The following is a 9,925-nucleotide window of genomic DNA, read 5'->3' as shown; positions in this document are numbered from 1 at the left end:
GGCTGGCGCGGGATCGGGCAGTGTTTCGTTCTGCTGTGCATGGGGTCGCTATGAGTCGGAAACGACTCGACGGCACTTAACAACAACAACAACAGTATTAGCTGGCCTTCCTTGTAGGGATATGGATATTATCCTGTCACTGACAGTGTTGTACTTCAGAATATATCTTGAAACATTGTTTGTGATGATGAATGCCAACCTGTTCCTCTTCAATTTGTCATTCCTGGCATAGTAGATCGTTTGGTTGTCTGATTCAAAATGGCCAAAACCAGTCCATTTCAGCTTACTAATGCCTAGGATATCAATCATTAGCCATTAGAGAGATGCAAATCAAAACCACAATGAGATATTATCTCATGCCAGCATTAATAGCAAAGTTCAAGAAAAGAGAAAACAACAAAAGCTGGCAAGGGTGTGGAAAGACTGGGATATTCATACACTGCTGATGGGACTGTAATATGGTACAACCACTGTGGAAAGTGGCATAGAGCTTCCTTAAGAAGTTGAAAATAAAAATACTATACCATCAAACAATTCCACTACTAGGTATCTGTCATAGAGAAATAAGAGCCATAACAGGAACAGATACATGCAGATCTATGCTCATTGCAGCATTATTCACAATAGCAAAAAGATGAAAACAACCTTAGTGCCTATCAAGGGTTGATGGATAAACTATGATACATACACACAATGGAATACTACACAATATTAAAGAATAATGATTTATCTGTGAAACATCACATAACATGCATGATCCTAGAGGACCTTATGCTGAGTGAAATTAGCCAATAACCCAAGGATAATTATTATATGAGACCACTACTATAAAAAGTTTTTGTTAAAAAGGTTTTTATACAGAGAGAATCATTCTTTGAAGTTTACTGAGGAGGGGAGAGGGAGGGTAAATCATCAACTAGAGGGTAGACATGTGTTAACTTGGGTGAAGGAAAGGCAATATACAATAAGGAGGAGGTCAGCACAAAATAATCCAGGCAGTGATAGACACAGGGAGGAGCACAAGAGTTAAAGACAACAAAGGTGAATACTACTACATACATAAACCTGCAGTAATAGTAATAATAATAATCTATGAGTGGATACATAGATAGACACTCAAGCTGAACAAAGGTGGGAAGCTGAATATAAACATACAAATATATATAGGTTTCACAGAAGATTTCTCTCCCTATATCTTTATATGTGCTGCAAATATATCCAGAAGACTAGATGGTGCCTGGCTACTGCTGCTGACTGCTCTGAAAGGGATCACAGTAGGAGGTCCCAGATAGAGTGGGGAGAAGTATGGAACAAAACTCAAAATCAGAACAAAGACCAGACTTACTTATCTGATGAAAACTGGTGGAACCCCTAAAAGTATGCCCTTAGAAACCCTTCAAGGTAAGAACTGAACTTAACCTCATGACTCAGCTTTCAGCCAACGATAAACAGGCTTACAAGGTGAACAGTAATGCTGGGAAGGTATGGGCTCAATCAAGCAAATGAGATGAAGAGGACAGAATTTGACCACAGATAGAGCTAGGAAGGCAGGAGGGAATGAGAAGGAAGGGGTGGATACAGGGAGGAAGTGGGAAGAATGCTGTTACAGTATGGAGATTGAAGTGGATATCCCAAAACAGAATGTATATGGATTGTTGAATGGAAAACCACTATTCTCTGTAAACTTTCACCCAAATCACAATTTAAAACAAAACAAAAACCTACAGAACAATTTTATTCTGTAACACATGGGTTGCTATGAGTCAGAAATGACAAGATGGCTACGAGTTTCTTTTTGTTATTGTTGCTGTTGTTATTTTCTGGAGTTGGGTGTGGGGATGGAGTGCTTACTGTTTAGAGACATTCACAATTAACTGAAGTATAGGCACCCTTTGAAAGATGCATATTTGCAATGCAAATGTAAAATCTTCACTCGTTATTAGTGCATTAAACACGGCAATAAATTCTCCAGGATGAATTGGTGTTGCAGTATTGTTTGGAAAGCATAGCTTTTGAGAATTGAAAAGGGAAAGATGAACAATAAAACATTTGATCCAGGGAGAATCTGGCCCTAAATATTTCTCAAATTTAAGCTAGATCTTTTCTTTCTGTTTAGACTCCTAAAGACTTTGAACACTTTCCAAGTAGGCAGAATTTAAAGGAAAGAAACTGAGAGAATGCCTTTCTTTAAAATGACATGTTAGGTGATTACACCTCTTCCCCACTCCCCCGACAAAAGAAAAACACTACCATTTAGTTGATTTAGACTCATAGCAACCCCCATTGGGTTTCCAAGGCTATAAATCTTTACAGAAGTAGATTGCCTCAACTTTCTTCAATGGAGCAGTTGGTGGGTTTGAACAACAAACTTTGTGGTTAGCAGCCAAATATCTTATCCACTGACCACCAGAGAGCTCCTTTGTTAGGTGATTAGTAGGTGACAAAAATTGTGGATCTTCTATTTACTGATTATTTTTTTTAAGTGTATATTGACAGCACATAACAACAATGATAATATCTAGATTTAGGTGTACATTTTAAAAGGTGTATATAGATTGACCTATTTATTCTAAAATTTGCCAATCGATAACATTTTAAAAATGTGCTTATGTTGGATGAGAAAAGTAAGATAAGGGTGTATGAAGAGCACATTATGGACCTAGGGAGGGAGGGTGCAGATTCTGAATCTGAAGAGAAACCCTGAATCTTGCTGGTGTAACAAAAAAACTCTTTGTATTTGTGGTACATGTGTAGTTGATTAATATATGAGATGCACTCGTTCAAACTCATTAGGAAAAGTAAACTAGGGAATCAGTTTTAAGTAGGTCAGTATGCATTTTATTTCTCAACTTTTTTTGGGATTATGAAGTAGCATATACTCATTATAAAAATTATATAAATTTCAGAAAAAGATTTAAAAAACCTTACATTTGCTGATAAACTCATCACTATTCTTTCACAGTGAGGTTTTTTTTTTTTTTTTTTGGTATTTGTGTGTGTATGAAAGTTATTTAGGTTCAAGTTATTTTATTTGTAACCTTTGTTTTCCCTCAGTATTATATCATAAGAACATTTTCATGTCATTAATAATTCTTCATAAGCATCTTTATAATCGCTTTATAATAGGAAAGCTTTTTTTTTTTTCTTTTTTTTTAAAGTAAATAAATAAAAGTAGGCAGGGGCTGAAAGCATTGTTTTTCTCAGACCATTACTTTTCAGTCTTAGGATAGAGAGCTTTCAAGTGTAACCTTGGAATAGCTTTGAAGATGAGATGCAGTATGGAAAAAAATATACGATGAGTCTGAGTTTCAAAAGGCTCATTGCCATTGTACTTCAAACAGGGAAAAAATGTATACTTAATGCAAATATGTTTCTCTAGCTAGTCCCCTAATACTGTCTCTACACCCACTCCAATGAAATAATTTGCTTTGAGCTGGATTCTTAGAATTCTTTTAAACAGAAGCCAACCAGACAAGTTCCTTATTACCACTATTCTCCCAGGTATTTAGAGTGAAAGCTTTGCAATACTTTTTGTCTCTCCAGCCTTATGGAAATCTATCAGTTCACAAATCCTGTAAAGTCTGCCTCTGAATGATTTTTTTCTACCACTTGTCTCTTTCCACCCCTCCCTTCCTCAGTAGAGACTCTTATTATTTCTCATTAAACATATTATCCAAGGAACATCCTAATGTTTCTCTCCAAATTTCTTCCCCATGGTGGCCACATTTATTTATTTTTTTAAAAAAAAAGATTAATAATAATTGGCCATCTATGTCATAATCAAGAGCTTTCTGTGTTTCCCACTGCCATCAAAATTCTTCATCCTCATGGTAAGGCCTCAACCACTTTTCCAACTTAACCACCTGCCACCCCACCCGCCAACATACTCCCACATAATACATATACCCAAAATCGATTCCAGCGTATTTTCCACTCTACTGGGAGATGTAGAAAGAATGAATTGTTTTGTAGAAAACCCAGGTTTAAAATTCATCTTCGCCATTTAAAATGTAGTCTGCAACACTAATCGTTGTTGTTATGTGCCGTCGAGTCGGACCGGATTCATAGTGACCCCTCCTTGGATTTCCAAGGCAGTATCACTACAGAAGTAGATTGACCAACCTTCCTTCTGAGGAGTGGCTGGTGGGTTTGAACTACATCCTTCTGGTTAGCAGTCAAGTGCCTTAGGCACTAGGCTACCAGAGCTCCTGCAACACTAATAGGTATGTAAATAAAGTTTACTGATGTTTAATTTCTGTGTCTCCTAATTGAGTTAATAATGATAATATCTACTTCATACCATTAGCATGACTTTAGACAGAGAAAGCCTCAAGAGATATGCAGATTCAATTCAGAAAATGTTAAAATATTTTTGAAAGTCAATGAAATGCCAGCTGAAGCAGTGAAGGTTAGCTATAACCTTTGTGGTCTTTGTGGACTTTCTTTTATAGCTGGAAACTCCCTTAAGTATACCTTGAATCCAGGACACTTTGGTTAAAACCCAAACTTTTTGTAATACTTTAGAGTTCATAAAATAGTAATTATAACAAACAAACAAACAATGTTTGATCTTACAGTTTAATCTTACAGAAAAATCATCCTCAATGTCTACAGCTATATATCTCCCAGGTGACATCTTTGCACAATATACAACCTTAGCCAGCTATACATGCTGTTATTGTTAGTTGTTGTTCAGTCATAGTGTCCCAAAGTAACAGAGTAAAACTGCCTCATTAGATGAACCCATTCAAATTGCTTGGAAATCCATTCACAAAATTTGCTTGAGATGGCATAATATTTTCATTAGTGGGTAGGAGTCTTTAATCCTGAAAAGATTTAGAATTAATTATAGAATAATACCAAAATAAGACCGAAGAAGGGTTAATGCTTTTGAGTTGTGGTGCTGGTGAAGAATGCTGAAAGTACCATGGACTGCTAAAAGAACTAACAGATCCGTCCTGGAAGAAGTGCAGCCAGAATGCTCCTTGGAAGCAAGAATGGCCAGACTTCGTCTCACCTATTTTGGTCATGTTGTACGAAGGGACCATTCCCTGGAGAAGGATGTCATGCTTGGTAGGGTGGAGGGTCTATGAAAGAGGGGGAGGCCTTCAACGAGATGGATTGACACGGTGGCTGCGAAGATGGGCTCAAGTATAGCAAGGATTGTGGGGCTGGCACGGGATCGGGCAGTGTTTCATTCTGCTGTGCATGGGGTCGCTATGAGTTGGAAACGACTCGATGGCACTTAACAACAACACAACAACATAGAATAATAAAGGAAAATAACCTTTTTATTAATACGTTTGTATTAGATAATAATTGCATTTGGTAATATACATAGTTGTATTTTATAAGAGAAGTTGGCAGTTTAGAGTCTTTAACGGATTAGTTTTACAATTTCAAGGAATTGATATTGACTTGCAACTTTAAGATGAAAAATCTAGAGAATCTTAGTCATTTATAAATTGTATTATATATGGAAAGCTTAAAATTCCTCATATTTTAATTTGAACTTATTAGATATATAAAACCAAAAACCAAACTCTACCATCAAGTCAATTCCGACTCACAGCAACCCCTTTGGGTTTCTGAGGTGGTAAATCTTTATGGAAGTAGATTGTCCAGTCTTCCTTCCATGGAGTGGTTGGTGGGTCTGAACCACCAACCTTCTGGTTAGCAGTCAAATGCCTTAGGCACTACACCACCAGAGCTCCTTGTTAGATATATAAGACTTATTTAAATACTTGGGAAGGTTTGTTCTTTAAGATGAAGTACTTGAAAAGGAAATTAATATATTAAATTTATAAGTAAGGAATCTTGGTTGTGCAGTGGTTAATGAATTTGGCTGCTAATTGAAGGGATCTGTGGTTCAAACCCACCAGCTGCTACTCAGGAGAAAGATGTGGCAGTCTGCTTCCATAAAGATTTAAAGCCTTGGAAACCCTATGGGACAAGTCTACTCTGTCCTATAAGATTGCTCTGAGTTAGAATTGACTTGACAGCAATGGGTTTTATGGGTAAATTTATAAATGAAGGTTAAAATGTTTAAAAGGAATTTAATTAAGTCATTAAAACTCCCTTAGTGGTGATTGTAAAAATTTTGTAAGATTTATAAGTAGGATAGCATAATTATAAATTGAACTTAAGAGGTTAACTAAGATCTAGGATTTTGAATTTATAACTTTAAAAATGATGTATTAATTTTGCAAACCAAAAGAATTCCAAATCATTTGTGTGTGTGTGTGTGTGTGTGTGTGTGTGTGTGATTTGGGTGAAAGGTTATATGGTAGTTCAGTTTGTATGTCAACTTGGCTGGGCCTGGTTGAGTGACTGGGCAGCTGGATGTAGTATTCCCCATGATGAGACTGGTAATCAACTCCATGCTAGAATCTGCCAAGTAGCTGGCTTTGGGATGTGGTCTGCTTCCTGTATATAAGCAGAAGCCTTGGGGATAGTCTCAAGCTTATGGCACACTTGGACCCTGCATGTAGCCATGTTGTTGTTCAGCAGCCTGCCATGCTCTGCTCACCTTGGGATTTACAATGGACTTAAATTAATGGCCTGCCGTGTAGTCTGGTAACATCAGGACTGTGCCTTTTCACTTGTCAACCTTGGGCTTGGCAGCCTCAGCAGCCAGCAGCTGTCTGAGTGAAGAAAAGCCTCTAGCTTCAGTGGGCTGGGAGCTGGATGCAGAGCTGAAGCCCAAAGCTGAGGGGCTTTCACCAAGCCCCTAGAGCTTGGCACTTTGAACTTAGACTTAAAGCCTTCAAACTGTAAGAATAGATTCCTGTTTGTTAAGGCCATCCCATTTGTGGTATATTTTTGTCAGAGCGGCACTAGGTAACCAGAACAGTTTACAAAGCAAATTCATTTTCCATGTTACAGTTCATACACATTTTGTCTCATGACATTGATTGCAGTTCACATAATGTAACAGCTCTATTCCCACTTCCTCCCTGTGGTTACCTTTTCCCTGTGTCCTCCTTTCCTATGCATTCCTGCCCTCTGAGTTATCTCCCTATGCAAATACTGCCCCTCTGATCTCCCATGGTTGATTGTTCTACCTGGTGTAACATTCATCACCCTATATACCTGTTTATTGTTTGGGTGGAAACCACAGGGGTTCAATTCCTGGCTTGAAGGCTGACTATGGGGCCATAGTTTCAAGGGTCTCAGCAGTTTCTATCAGATCAGTCAGCCTGATCTTTTTATGATTTAAAGTTTTCTTCCACATTTTTCTCCTACTCTATTCAGGACCTAAACACTGCACTCTGAGCAAGGAAGAGCATCATTAATAAGAAATGGTGTCTGTATCTGTATATAGCAGGTAATGAATTACTTAATTGAATTTAATTTGAAATAATTCATTTTGTCTACAGAATATTTTATAGTAAAATTTTTAGAAAGGCAATTGATTACTTCAGAAAAAAAAATCAGTTACAACAAATTGTAAATAAGAAAAATTCAAAGTAAATTTTAAAGAAATAGATGTTTCACCAGTATAGCAGAAAACACTCTTTTATTATGGTAAAATCCTGTTTTAATTCAGATAAACAAGTTAGAAGATAGTTTTGCAAGATGACTGGAGCACTAAAGGCTGGGAGCAGCAGTGGGCTGGTAAGACAGGACTGCTGATCTGTAATGAGAATCATCCTGTCAGGGCTATCTGCCTATTCTCATTATGAAGATTCCTCTGCCCTCCGCCCCTACCTTTCCTCCTTTCTAGTCCACCACAACCAGCAGGCTGTTTTCCTTTTCCTGTTCAGTAGTCAATAACATTGATTTCTAAGCACTAGGTAACTCTCACCTCTTCCCTCATTATCTCCTCCTTCAGGGCTAAACAAAGCCAAGTTCCCTGTTGTGCTCTACAGTCTGCAGAGCCTGTAAGACAAAAATGGCTAGAGGCATGATACAGGGCTTTGGCTGTGTGGAAGGGATGGTCAGTGCCATAAAATCTCTCAGGAGCATCTTGGGCAGAATATTTTTGACACAGTCTAAAGTTAAGTTATAATATATCCACCAGAGAAAAAGAGTACCTAAAATGTCTATCTTCTTCACTGTAATGCCACTGAGTAGGCTGAGAGGTAAAAAGCCTTGAGGTCCTACTTTATGTATAATTCTTATTGAATCTATTCAGACAGACAGATACTACTCTTGTGGAAGAGGCCAACTATTGAGAATGAGTTAAAAGAACAGTAATATAAAGTAGGGCCATTGGTGGACAGTGTATTGCAAAGGAATTTACTCACACTTATTTTATGCCATGTGTTTCATATTTTTAAAATTTTCTAATTCTATTAGGTGAGTATTATTGCCCCTGTCTAACAGACCCTAAAGTTGAAAGTTAAAGAAGCACGTTAACATGCCCAAAGTCAAATAGCTAGAAAATGTCAGGGCCAGTCTTTCCCATACATATAATACTGCTTCCAGGACATGGATTTTTCTGAAAATTCATGCAAAAGCCTTGATAATCAGAAAAAGTGGATTTGATTTCTTTATTCTAATAAGTAAGTTCTTCTCACTTACTTTGGAAATATTAACAGGTTGGACCAAGCCCTAGAGAGGGACAACATGCTTGGTAGAGTGTCAAGAAAAAAGGGGAAGACCCTAAGTGAGATGGACTGACACAGTGGCTGTAGCAAACATGAAACATGGGCTCAAATATAGCAATGATTGTGAGGATGGCACAGGACCATGCAATGTTCCTTACTGTTATGCATGGGGTCTTTGTGAGTTGGAGCCCACTCAAGGGTACCCAATAACAATATTTAAATCTGAGAGGGCAATTTTTGCAATCAGTTTTGATTTTGTAATTGTACATAGAAATGATAAAAAGGTTTTGTTGCTTAGTCAGGAGGCAGGGACTAAGAGAGAGACTTCAAGTACTATTAGGAAAGACTTAGCCCAGGTTTGTGAAGGTATGCTTTGATGTAAGGCTTCATAGATAAGAAGGAGAATTTAGAGTTTCTAGACTAGTAAGACTATGGTACTCTGGAATTCCATGTCACCAAGCAGAGACAGCTCTAGTAACACAGCCTCTTAAGACAGCTCTTTGTTTACACATGGACTCTCAATGAGTCAGAGTTGATTCAAGGGGAAAAAATAGAAGACAGCCTAGGTTTGAATTTCTTCTCTTTTACCAGCTGTGTGAGTCTGAGCAAGTGAGTCAGAAGCTTGTATTAGCTTTAGTTTCCTCATCTGTAAAATGGAAGGCTTCCTAGGTGGTGCAAATGGTTAAGCACTCAACTAGAAAGCCTAAAGGTTGGTGGTTTAAACCTTTGAACCCATTCAGAGACACCTTTGAAGACAGGCCTGGTGATTTGCTCCCAATAGGTCACAGCCTTGAAAACCCTATAAAGCAATTTTACTCTGTATCCCTGGGGTTGCTATGAGTTGGAAGTCCACTTGTTAACAACTAAAACAACCTCTAACTTGTAAGATTTCCATGCACTAGTATGTACAAGAAGAGCTTTGGTAGCGTAGTGCCTAAAGTATTTGACTGCTAACTAGAAGGCTGGCAGTTCAAACCCACCAGCCACTCCCCGGAAGGAAGATTGGGCAATCTACTCCCATAGATACACTGCCTCAAAAATCGAAGGAGGGGGTCGCTATGAGTCGGAAATGACTAGACAGCAGTGAGATTTCAATAATTTTTGAAGCAAAATTAATAACTTTCCACTACAACTTGTTTAGATAACTCTATTTTAGCTTGGAACACATTATTATATTGATTTACATATGAATTCTTTGAGGAATGTTGTTTATCTTTTGTGCCCAGCATTAAGAAGGCCTGCAATAAATATTTTAAATATTTGTTAAATCGAACTATTTGTTGATCATTCCTACAGATTCCTCGGTATAATCTATTCTTGTCACTCTATAAGCCACACTTCATAAAAATTAATATAGATGAGTATATATATAA

This window comes from Orycteropus afer, unplaced genomic scaffold, assembly GCF_000298275.1.
Source record: "Orycteropus afer afer isolate SDZICR_OR568_19922 unplaced genomic scaffold, OryAfe1.0 scaffold00154, whole genome shotgun sequence".
Classification (NCBI taxonomy): domain Eukaryota; kingdom Metazoa; phylum Chordata; class Mammalia; order Tubulidentata; family Orycteropodidae; genus Orycteropus; species Orycteropus afer.
Note: the sequence above shows the minus strand (reverse complement) of the source record.